This window comes from Dipodomys spectabilis, unplaced genomic scaffold (genome assembly GCF_019054845.1).
Source record: "Dipodomys spectabilis isolate Male_0828 unplaced genomic scaffold, ASM1905484v1 ptg000188l, whole genome shotgun sequence".
Taxonomy (NCBI): domain Eukaryota; kingdom Metazoa; phylum Chordata; class Mammalia; order Rodentia; family Heteromyidae; genus Dipodomys; species Dipodomys spectabilis.
Genome location: NW_024870865.1, coordinates 5,148,479 through 5,160,629, shown reverse-complemented (window position 1 = coordinate 5,160,629; position 12,151 = coordinate 5,148,479).

Genomic DNA, 12,151 nt, shown 5'->3' with positions numbered 1-12,151 from the left:
CAGGTGTGAGCCACTGATGCATGTACCAAACCCAGCAGACCTGGGTTAGATCCATCAAGCTGGGGTAGAAGAAAAAAAGGGCTACATAGCATTAGCTTACAGATAGGCATACGGATCCACAGGACAGAGCTGGGAGCCCAGCAATAGACTTATGAGCCATTAATTTTTGAGATGATACCAAGATAGTTCAGTGGGGGAAAAATGGCTTTAAAACAGATGGGGCAGGACAAAGGGACATGCAAAGGGATGGAGTGGGTCCAACTTCTAGAACTCTAGATGGACTAAAGACTGTCAGAGCTAGAAATGTATAACCTAAGACTAAATCTTTCAAACTTGGTTAAGCAATGACTTCCTCAATATGGCAGAAAATAAAGTAAGATGTACTAGAGTTCAAGGCTTTAAAACAGACTGCATAGGCCAGGTGCTGGTGGCTCATGCCTGTAATCCTAGCTACTGAGGAGGCTGAGATCTGAGGATCATGGTTCAAAGCCAGCCCAGGCTGGAAAGTCCGTGAGTCTCTTATCTCCAATTAATCACCAGAAAACAGGAAGTGGTGCTGTGGCTCAAGTGGTAGAGTGCTAGCCTTGAGCTGAAGGGCTGAGGTACAGCTCCCAGCCCAGGTTCAAACCCCATGACCGACCAAAAAAAACCCCCCAAAACTAAAACAAAAGACAAACTGCATAAACAATTGAAAAGAACCAGGAACTCATCGGTGCTCACACCTGTAATCCTAGCTACTCAGAGGGCTGAGATCTGAGAATCACAGTTCAAAGTCAGCCCAGGCATGAAAGTCTTATGTAAGACTCCAATCCCCCAGGCTGGGAAGGTGGCTCAGTGGTAGAGCGCTTGCCTTGCATGCCTGAGGCCCTGAGTTCGATTCCTCAGCACCACATAAGCAAAAAGAGAAAAGCCGGAAGTGGCGCTGTGGCTCAAGTGGTAGAGGGCTAGCCTTGAGCTGAAGAGCTGAGGGACAGCGCCCAAGTCCAGAGTTCAGGTCCCACGACCGGACCCAAAAAATATTAAAAAAAAAAAAAAAAAGACTCTAATCCCCCAGTTAACTACCAAACAGCCAGCAGCAGAACTGTGGCTCAAGTGGTAGAGCACTAGTCTTGAATAAAAGCAAAGGATAGGGGGCTGGGAAGGTGGCTCAGTGGTAGAGCGCTTGCCTTGCATGCCTGAGGCCGTGGGTTCGATTCCTTAGCACCACATAAGCAAAAAGAAAAAAGCCGGAAGTGGTGCTGTGGCTCAAGTGGTAGAGCGCTAGCCTTGAGCTGAAGAGCTGAGGAACAACGCCCAGGCCCAGAGTTTAGGCCCCACGACCAGACCAAAAAACAAAAAACAAACAAACAAAAACAAAACAAAAGCAAAAGATAGCACCCAAGCCCTGAGTTTAGGCCCCAGGACCAGTGCATGTACACACACACACACACACACAAAGTTCTATAATTATTCAGTGGTAATAGTTGCACAACTCTGACGTTATTAGGAGACTGCTGATTTCCTCTAAAAGGTTTATTTTATGGCATGTATATTATCTATCAATAAAAAATTTAATATGGGAATGAATGTTGTAAGAGCTGGAAAAAAGTTGAAGCTGGGCACTGGTGGCTCATGTCTGTAATCCTAGCTACTCAGGAGGCTGAGATCACAGTTGGAACCCAGCCTGTACAAAGTCTCTTATCTCCAATTATCCATAAAAAAGCCAAAAGTGGTATGTGGTTCTAGTGGTAGAATATCAGTCTTGAGTGTAAAAGCTGAAGACTAGCATACAGGCCCTAAATTCAAATCCTACTACCAACACACACACACACACACACACACACACACTCACACACACACACACAGAACAGGAAACAGGAAACAGTTTTCTGCTATTACACGTATTTGCTATCTAAGACATACCTGTCTCAGGTGAAGGATACATTTCTGAGATGCTGTTTGATCTACAAAATCTAAGAAGGCCCCTACTGGATGGAATATGCTGAGACGCCCATGGAACAGAGATCCCGATTTCCATGGAACCACTCCGATTGGGGTCAGGAAACCTACAGCTCCCAGATGCACATCTCTGCACCCGTCTAAGCAGAGCTTATGGCAACTTGGCTCCTAATGACAGACCATACAACAGCTACTCGATAAATATTTGTTAAATAAATGAACTCCTTGGTCAGGGCAGCTTTAATACCAACAAATCAATCCCATTCCTTTCCTCTCCTTTTCTAGGGATTGTAGGTGAATGAACTCCCTTCTGCTTTGGGCAGGATGCTATCCATTGGCTCTCAGCCTGTCTTCAATCCACAGTGCTTCGTTCTTACAGATGAGACACGCTCATGTTGATGAATGATGGGAAATACCATGACCTCATCCGAAATGTTTACAAATCCTCTAGCCCCTCTTCTCTATTTTTCATTTATACTTTGTGAGGTGGTAGCCCATTTGTTAGGTTTTAGATTTAGTCTTGGTGCTCGAACTCGGGGCCTTTGCTCTGTCCCTTAGCTTTTTCATTCAAGCTAGCTCTCTACCAATGAAGCCACAGCTCCACTCTGGCTTTTGGCTGGCTACTTGGAGGAAAGAGTCTGACTCTTTTGCTTGGGTTGGCTTTGAACCATGATCCTCAAATCTCAGCCTCCTGAAGAGCTGGTATTACCAGCATCGGGCTGGTTTGTTTTTTGAAAATGGCATCACATTTTGCATATCCCTTACAATCCCTGTTTTCTGCCTTTTTTTTTTTTTTTTTTGCCAGTCCTGGGGCTTGAACTCAAGGCCTAGGCACTGTCCCTGAGCTTCATTTGCTCAAGGCTAACACTCTACCACTTGAGCCACAGCATTGCTTCTGTTTTTTCTGTGTATGTGGCACTGAGGAATCAAACCCAGGGCTTCATGCCTGCGAGGCAAGCACTCTATCACTAAGCCACCTTCCCAGCCAAGTTTTCTGCTTCTTGAATAACTGAGTGAACACTGTGCCTGGATCACAGCCTCTCCCTGGATTTAGCTTCTTTGCCTTCAAGGACAAACCCATCTTCTCTCCGAAAAAAGACCTGGGCACAACACCCACAAAAGCAAGTTGGGCTGCCTGTCTGTGGAAGGTCAAGAGAGCCTGCCAGCAACCTGCCAGCAATGGACAGGCTGGGAGATGGGCCTGGGGCGGGCACATGGAGGAGGCAGCCATCTTGCTTTCCTGCCTCAGATGAACTTGGCAGGGTTCCAGTTCCTTGTAGCCTGGCTCTATCTCACAGGCTTGGGATGAAATATCTAATCACCTCCCATTCCTAAAAAAGTTTCAAAAAGTCAGTGGCAAGGATTCGAATCTCTAATCAAGTGGAATTTAATTTCTTGCCCACCCCACGAAAACACCAAGGTGAATCTCAGAGACCGCACACTTGATTTGAGAAGGAACAGGAGTATCCCAACTTCTCTGATTATATGAATCTCTTCCAACCAAAGTTCATACAGGCCAAGTACCTGTGGCTCATGTCTGTAATCCTAGCTACCCACACGGCTAAGATTTGAGGGTCACAGTTCAAAGCCAGCCTGGGTAGTAAAGTTCATGAGACTCTTAATCTCCAATTAACCATCAAAAAAATCAGAAGTGAAGCTGTGGCTCAAGTGGTAGAGTGTTAGCTGTGAGGAAAAAAGCTCAGGGACAGTTCCTAGGCCCTGAGTTCAAGCCCCAGGACCAGCATGAATGCAAGCATGCACGCATGCACACGCGCACAGAAGTTCACATGGGACACTTCCTTAAGAGATTTCAAGGTGGCAGAAATGGCTTCTTGGAGGGCCTACCTGAGATTCACCAAGTGGCTTCCACAAGGTAGTACACTGGTATTTGCATTTCCTCTCCTTTTCCCTTTTCCCCTCCCTCTAAAATACTTCTGCAAGTTCTAACCTGGCATGCACACTCTCTGAAGGCAGAAGTATGACAAATATTCAGATAAGCCAGTGGAATTTAGAGCATAGGTTTGTTCTTTGTTGGCAAGGATTCCGAAGAGTGCCCCAGTCTCTCCAAAGTGTAGAATGAATCAAGGAACTTTTTTTTCTTCTTTGATGCCAGTACGGGGACTCAGGGTCTAGTGTTCTCACTTAGCTTTTTCTGCTCAAGGATGGCTTTCTGCCATTGGAACTTTTTTACTGGTTAATTGGAAATAAGAATATCAGGGACTTTTCTTCCCAAACTGGCTTTGAATCAAGGTTCTCAGATCTCAGCCTTCTGAGTAGTTAGGATTACAGGCTAACTGCTTATTCTTTTTTTAATTTTAATTTTAATTGTTATTATAATGGTACAGAGAGCTTACAGTTATGAGTCAAGAGCTGAAAGTGAGGCTAACTTTTAGTTTTGCATGCAAACTTTGTTTTCTGTCTTACTTTGTTTTTAGTACAGGGTATTATAGTAGAAAGAGCTTGAGGTTTGGCATTAAACCTGTATTTGAATCCTAGGCCTGGCATATTCTGGGATAACTGTGTAATTTACAGATGTGGTAACAGATATAAAGTCACTTCTACTCTAATCCTTTCAGAAAAGCAGAGTGGAGGAGGAGTTTGGTCCTGTTGATCGTGTCTAGACGCAGCCATTTCCTGCCTGGACACCTTTTGAATGTCTGTAGTGAATGCTCTCTGGGATGTTAGACCTTAGGCCTCCCTCACAAAACCCTCCAACATACCCGAACTGTTTTCAGTGCCTTAACCAAACACAATCAGCAACTCTGAAGATCCCAGAACTGGCAAGCATTTCAGGGAAATCACAAGAGAAATGTATTCATCTTATGATTAATCCTGGGTGGCTTGCTCCGGGAAGAGCACACAAAGATTAGCTGCAAGTTAGCAGTGTACAGAATTTCACAAACACACTGTGATGAGGACAAGCCCAGTTCCTTTTTTCTTTTCTTTTCTTTCTTTCTTTCTTTCTTTCTTTTTTTTTTACAAAAACCGTTTTATAAAAATGGAACCAGATTAGCGCACTCACTGGGTGTGGGGAACTGGAAGGGTTCAGACTCTGAGAGGAGGTTGCTGACATTCTTCCATTCATAGTGATGTGGGGAGGGGGGGGAGGGGGAGGACCACAGCCCTGCTCCTCTCCCTTCCCCCATCACAGCCAACAGTAGCTCAGCTCAGTGAAGTCATTCATTCATATTCAAGTCCTCTCATGCTTTATACTCAAGACAAAACCCCTGCAGGGCCTCAGCTCTCTGTGAGCAGAGCAGCTCCCCCCTCCCCCCCCCCACCTTAAAGCTCCCCCTCAGTTGGCTTCTTTTCTCAGCACTGGGGTTTCCAGGATCAAGGGAGGCTGGTTTTCCAGACAAGACTGGACACAGCCTGTCAAGAGTACCTTTGACATTCAAGAACTATCTTAAATGCCAGGGCCGGTGGTTCGCCGCAGTAATCTCAGCCACTCAGGAGGCTGAGATCTGAGGATCGCGGTTGAAAGCCAGTACAAGGAGTCCAGTACACACATTAAAAAAAATATCAGCTGGGCATTGGTGGCCCTGTCATCCTGGCTATTCAGGAGGCTGAGATCTGAGGATCCTTGCTTGAAAGTCTTTGAATTGCTTATATACAATGAACCACCCAAAAGCCAGAAATGAAGCCTCGGTTCCAGTGCTAGAGCGCTAGCCTTGAGCACCAAAGCTCAGGGACAGTACCCAGCCACCAAGCTCAAGCTCCAGGGCCAGCACACGTGCACACACACACACACGTGCACACACACCATACACACACATACACATACCATACACACACGCACACACACACCATACACACATATACACACACACCATACACACACGTACACATACCATACACACACGCACACACACACCATACACACATATACACACACCATACACACACGTACACGAACACCATACACACACACACATACACACGCATACACACACCACATACACACGCATACACATGCACACACACACCATACACACACGCATACACACGCGCACACACACCATTCACACGCCCACACACCATTCACACATGCACACACATGCACACACACACACACACACACACACACACACATTAAAATAAACTGAAATAAATCCAAGAACTGCCCTAAGAATTGCAGTCATTCCCTGCTTAGGTAACAAAGGAAGTAACTCAGTTCATTTTTTCTGGGATTTGGCTCAGGTAGGGGTCTCCCTCAGCTTACACGTGGGGAGCACAAAATCATGTCAGTAGAGCACGCTCCTGCCAAAACGGAAACGGAAGGGACTGAAATACGGAACGGTGCACAATATTCCACTGGAAAGAGAAGTTCCAAAGATGGGCCTGCCCCAACCCCCTTCTTGCTACCCCTCCCCCAGGGAAAGTGGCTTCAGTCCCTTTGAAGCAGACGTGGCTGGGAAGGTGACTCTAGACAGCTGGCTCACACGCTCTGTGTACTTTCTCCAAGGTGAGGGATTTTCTGGGCAGAATTATGGAAGCCTCGCCTGGGCCCACCTTCCAGCAGACCGGTCCCTCTCCAGAAAAGATTCCCACCAGCATCAACTCAGGAAAACAGAAGAGAGATGGACTTGTGTGAAAAAGCTGACACAGGGCCCAGATCTTGAATTTAAGCCCTAATGCCAAAAAGAAGAAAAAGAAGAAGAAGGAGAAGAAGAAGAAGAAGAAGAAGAAGAAGAAGAAGAAGAAGAAGAAGAAGAAGAAGAAGAAGAAGAAGAAGAAGAAGAAGAAGAAAGAGGAGGAGGAGGAGGAGGAGAAGGAAGAGGAAGAAGAAGAGGAGAAGGAGAAGGAGGAGGAGAAGGAGAAGGAGAAGAAGAAGAAGAAAGTAAAAGATTCAACAGCCAACATCCCTGAGGAATACTTTGCCTCTCCTAATTCCTCCAGTGATATTTAGTGAACAACTACTATTGCAAGTTTTGTGTTTTTAACCTGGGGGGTGGGGTGGGTAGGTATTCAAGGCTGCTGTGTCTCCTTTTGAGCTTATATTATCAGGAAAGTAAACATCAGTAAAATCCAAGATGACAAAGAAAATATAGGCAGATGTTCTCAGGGGCCACCCTCATAGCATGGGGGCAGAGAGGCGCGCGCGTGCACACACACACACACACACACACACACACACACACACACACACACACGATGACCCTGCCATCAGATCAAGTCCATTAACGACTCGAGTTAAGGATATTATTGGCCAACTTCAACCCTAACCCACAACCCCAAACCCACTTAAACCTCAAGGCTCACGAGCAATTCCCCAGGGCTAAGAGTTCAGCTCTGTGACAGACAGCTTGCCTGGTATGCACAAGGCCCGGGGCTCCATCCTCAGCCACAGGGGAGAAAAAGAAAGTAGAAAGCCAGCAATCCAGGAGAGCTAGGGCTGCATGCCTGCAATTCCCGCCCTGGCAGCAACAGCTGGAGACCAGCCTGAGCTCACTTAGGAGTCTCAGCCCAGTTTGAAGAGCATAGCAAGACCCTGTCTCAAGAAAACAAAACAAAGAACAATCTCTCTCTCTCTCAGACACACACACACACACACACACACACACACACACACACACACACACACACACACACACACACACACACACACACACACACACACACACACACCTCCCTAAAGAGGTTAAGGGCTGGCCTCTTAGCTGAGGTCCTGAGTGTGTCCAAGCTAGCACAGCACATAGAGAGACCAGCGCCCAGCCCTCCTGTGCACTGCACAAGCTCCTGCATAAGCTCCTGCACATTGCTCCTGCACACCGACACACAGCCAGCCTGGCCACCTGGCCAGGGAAGAAGGACCCTCTCTCTGCTTCCACCCTAGCTGCCTGTGGTTAGTGAAGATCCTCCTGCTACCTACCCTGTGTCCTTGGGACTCAGCCTCTCCTCCCCTCTCCTCCTTTCCCCTCTTCTCCTTCTTCTCTGCCCCCCAGGCTCAGGTCTCCAGCAAGTTCCAGCCGCTGGTAGCCAGTGGCCCAGGGCGGGCAGGCAGCCCAGCGGACACTCACCTCCCTTTGCTGGGACGCAGAGCCAGGCGCTCCCCAAAATCCACAGCAGCACTGGCTTCCTCCACATCTTCCTGGGGGATCTGCTCTGTGTGCTGCACCGGGTGGGTGGGGGAGGGTCAGAGGCGCAGGAGCCAGCACCGAGGCGCCCTGGGACACCCTGGCTGTGGGTACCAGGAGAACAAACTTGGCAACTGACAACTGGGCAAGCCAGCTGGCCACATTTATCCCTCCAGAGGAGGAGGGGGGAGCGAGGGGGGGCATCAGGTGGTCCCGGCCCTCCCTCAGCCCTAGGACCGCCCCCCTGCTCTGTTTGGCCAGCTCCAAAGCAGAAAGCTCAGACTAGGTTTAGAGTTACATGGCCACAACTGGACTGTGGGTGGGTGGGGAAGTGGGAGGGGGGTGTGGGGGGGGGGAAGCACAGCTCCCCCTAAATGAGTTTTTAATGCCGCTCAACCATCAGAAGAGAAAAGAGGCACGGGCAATGAACAGCTCGCTTTCGTTATTTTCTTATACTATACTGGTGATGACTGTTATTTATTGGTTTATTTTTTTAAAGTGGGGAGCACCAGCAAGCATTTTTCTCGTTATGGGATGAAGTAAGCGGTAAAGCTCCAGGGTTGTTGGTTGTTGTCCATTCCAAGCATACGATTGTTCCTGTGTAAATACTGAATTTGACGGCTTAAAAAAAAAAAAAAATCAGTCGGTGTGAAGGAGACTGATCTGGGTGGGCTTGGGGTGGGGGTGGGGGGGAGTTTAGGGAGAGTTTGGGGGGGGGGAGTTTAGTTTACCAGGCTGGGGATGGGGAACTTGGCCAGCTGTGGGGGGTTTGGCAAGTGTTGAACAAAGGCTGAACTCCCTGTGATTCAAGATGTGGGTGCCAGCAAGTCAGGTCAGGTGCTGACCTGTATCTGCTCACAGCTGAACTTATCCCATTTAATCCGGAAGTTTAGACTTACCGCTTCTACTCTACTGCTGCTTGGGCCATCTGAATCTGATCTCAGAAAGTGTGTACTGGCAGCAAAAGAACTTACATTTGTACTTTTGTACAAATGTACAAACTTACATTTGTACATTCTTCCCCAACTGTTGAGATTTAAAAAAAAATGAGTTGATCCAGCATCTTTGACCACAGTAAAAACGTATGTGTATGCATGTGTGTGCACGTGTGTGTGCGTGTGCACGTGTGTGCACGTGTGTGCATGTGTGTGTGTGCGCTGGTACTGGAGCTTGAACTCAGGGTCTCTCATTCTCACTTGGCTTTTTTCTACTCAAGGCTGGTGCCTTACCATTTGAGCCATACCTCCACTTCTAGCTTTTTGGTGGTCAGATGGGGATGGGGAATCTCATGGACTTTCTTTCCTGAGCTGGCTTCAAACATGGATCCTCAAATCTCAACCTCCTGAGTAGCTGGGATTGCCAGGTGTGAGCCACTGGTGCCTGGCCCACAGAAAAAGACTTTGTCACACTACCTGAATTTTCCAACCTTTTCATTTGGTTCATTTATCTACTTTCGTGACAATTTTCAGTATGGTCTGAATTACTCTGGCTTCATAAGAAACCATGTTATCCTGTAATATAAGTATTTGTGGGAAAAAAAAAGAATTTGTGGGACTGGAAAGGTCGCTCAGTGGTAGAGCACTTGCCTTGCATGCATGAGGCCCTGGGTTCAATTCCTCAGTACCACATAAGCAGAAAAAGCAGGAAGTGGGGCTGACACTCAAGTGTAGAGCGCTAGCCTTGAGCTGAAGAGCTGAGGGACAGCGCCCAGGCCCAGAGGCCCAGAGTTCAGGCCCCACGACTGACCAAAAAAAAAAAAAAAAAGAATTTGTAAGCCAGGTACTGGTGGCTCATGCCTGTAATCCTAGTTACTTAGGAGGCTGAGATCTGAGGATCACAGTTTGAAGCCAGCCTGGGCCGAAAAGTTTGTGAGACTCTTATCTCCAATATACTACCCAGAAAAAGACTGAACTGGTGCTGTGGCTCAAGTTGTGGAGTGTAAGCCTTGAGCACAAAGAAGCTCAAGAACAGCACCCAGGCCCTGAGTTTAAGTCCTGGGACCGGAGAAAAAAATGTGCACAATCTCAGTTGTTTCCAAACGACCTTTGATCCAAGAAGGTCTCCAGGAGACCTGGCTTCAAGCTGACTCATTCAGGGTTTTCCTAGATTACTGAGTTAAGACACAGATCACTGGGGCCCCGTTGTAACATTCTCATTCATCATGTTGGGAATGGGCGTGTGGGGCCTGAGAATCTGCATTCCTGGCAAGTTCTGAAGTTGTAAGTCCTCTGCCATAGATGAAGATGGCAGCTTGTCTGTAACCTTGTGCCTGCTGGAGGATTCGCTAGAGGATGTTTATAAAGTGTGTCCAGGGAGCGGGCGGACCCTAAAGGGTTAATGGGAAAGCTGAGCTGGAGCATTGGGTATGGGACCCTCCATGCTGGGGGGTCAGGGGGAGTGATGCTGGAGATTGAGGTTGGGGTCTCTGGTGGTGCCTGTGTTCTTTGAGGCCTCTGCACAGTCCAGAAAGCATGGCTGAGCAGCTGTCTGTGACTGCAGAATGAGTTGAATGCCTAGGCCTGGAGCTGGGACCAAAATGCATTTGGCAAGACAGATGAGGATGTGGGTGGTGGTTGTACTGACACGGACGTGTGTGTGTGTGTGTGTGTGTGTGTGTGTGTATGTGTGTATGTGTGTATGTGTGTATGACAATCACAGCACTCTGACTGTCTGGTAGCTGGGCCACAGGAGCACTGGGCTTCCTTGAACTAGAAGCATCAATTCTGCATTGAAGGGCTCAAAGCACAGCCAAGACTCCTCCAATCCCTGGGATGGTTTGTCCACCAGGCCCTGAGTGCTCTTCAGCCTCTGAGTATTTTTGTTTTATGCTTCTCTTCCTTCCTTTCTTCCTTCCTTCCTTCCTTCCTTCCTTCCTTCCTTCCTTCCTTCCTTCCTTCCTGCCTTCCTTCCTTCCTTCCTTTCTTCCTTCTTTTGTGATATTAATGTGTGAACTCTGGGCCTCAGAGCTCACGCTTGCTGTTATGTGCTCCATGTCTCGAGACATGCCTCAGTCTTTTTGTTGAGACTTTTGCCTTAGAGGCTGGCCTCACACCACGATCCTCCCACTTACAGGAAATCTGTGTGTGTTGGCCAGCCAAAGACCCCCAACCCTGTCCCTGTGCTGAGCTCAATCTCCTCCAGCTTTATCACTGCCCAACTCCAGCGTGGGGTCCTCAAAGGACTGAGCTTGGACAGGTACGTGACTCATACTTGTAATCTCAGCTATTTGGGAGACAGAGATAAGAGGATCATGGTGCTGAGGTCAGGTTGGGTAAAAAACAAAGGGACCTATTGGAAAAATAGCTCTAGCAAAAAGGGCTGGGGCATGGCCCAAGTGCTGGTATTCCTGCCTAGCAAATTCAGGGGCTCTGATATCAAGTCTCAGTGTTGCTCCCCTAAAGTGGGGGGGTCCCAAAATGTTTTGCCTCTGTGGTGTCCCTCTATGACCTTTGAGGATTCCACAGGCTCCCTGAAGTCAGGAGCTTGGCTTATTATGAATTCACGTTTCTATCACTTTTTTTTTTGGGTCGGTTGTGGGGCTTGAACTCTGGGCCTGGGTGCTGTCCCTTAGCTCTTCAGCTCAAGGCAAGCGCTCTACTGAGCCACAGGACCACTTCCGGTTTTCTAGTGGTTCATTGGAGCTAAGAGTCTCACGGACTTTCCTGCCCGGGCTGACTTTGAACCATGATCCTCAGATCTTAGCCTCCTGAGTAGCTAGGATTACAGGCGTGAGCCACTGGCGCCCGGCTCTATCACTTTCAAATACATATTATATATTCATCTATCAGCATCTGGCCCTGTTCCATAATTTGGTGTTGTGATTTCTGCCAGTGCCTCAGACAATCTTCACCCATAGATCAACCCCAACCCAGCTTGAGACTCAAAAGTTGGGTCCACGGTATATGACATAGAGTCAGTCAGCTTGACTAGGCAAAAGTAGAAGCTGCAAGTGACTTCTATGGTTTCTGGGATGCTGAGAAAGTCCACCAGCACCTCTCCCCTCTGAGCATGCTTCCCTTTCTTCCAAAAACCTGGATGATTCCGCGGTGGCTTGTTCCTCAGCTAAGACCCTACCCCCTTCTCACTGAAAAAATTCCTAGAAAGGGTAGCCCTGGCACAGCCCATCTGCAGACTTT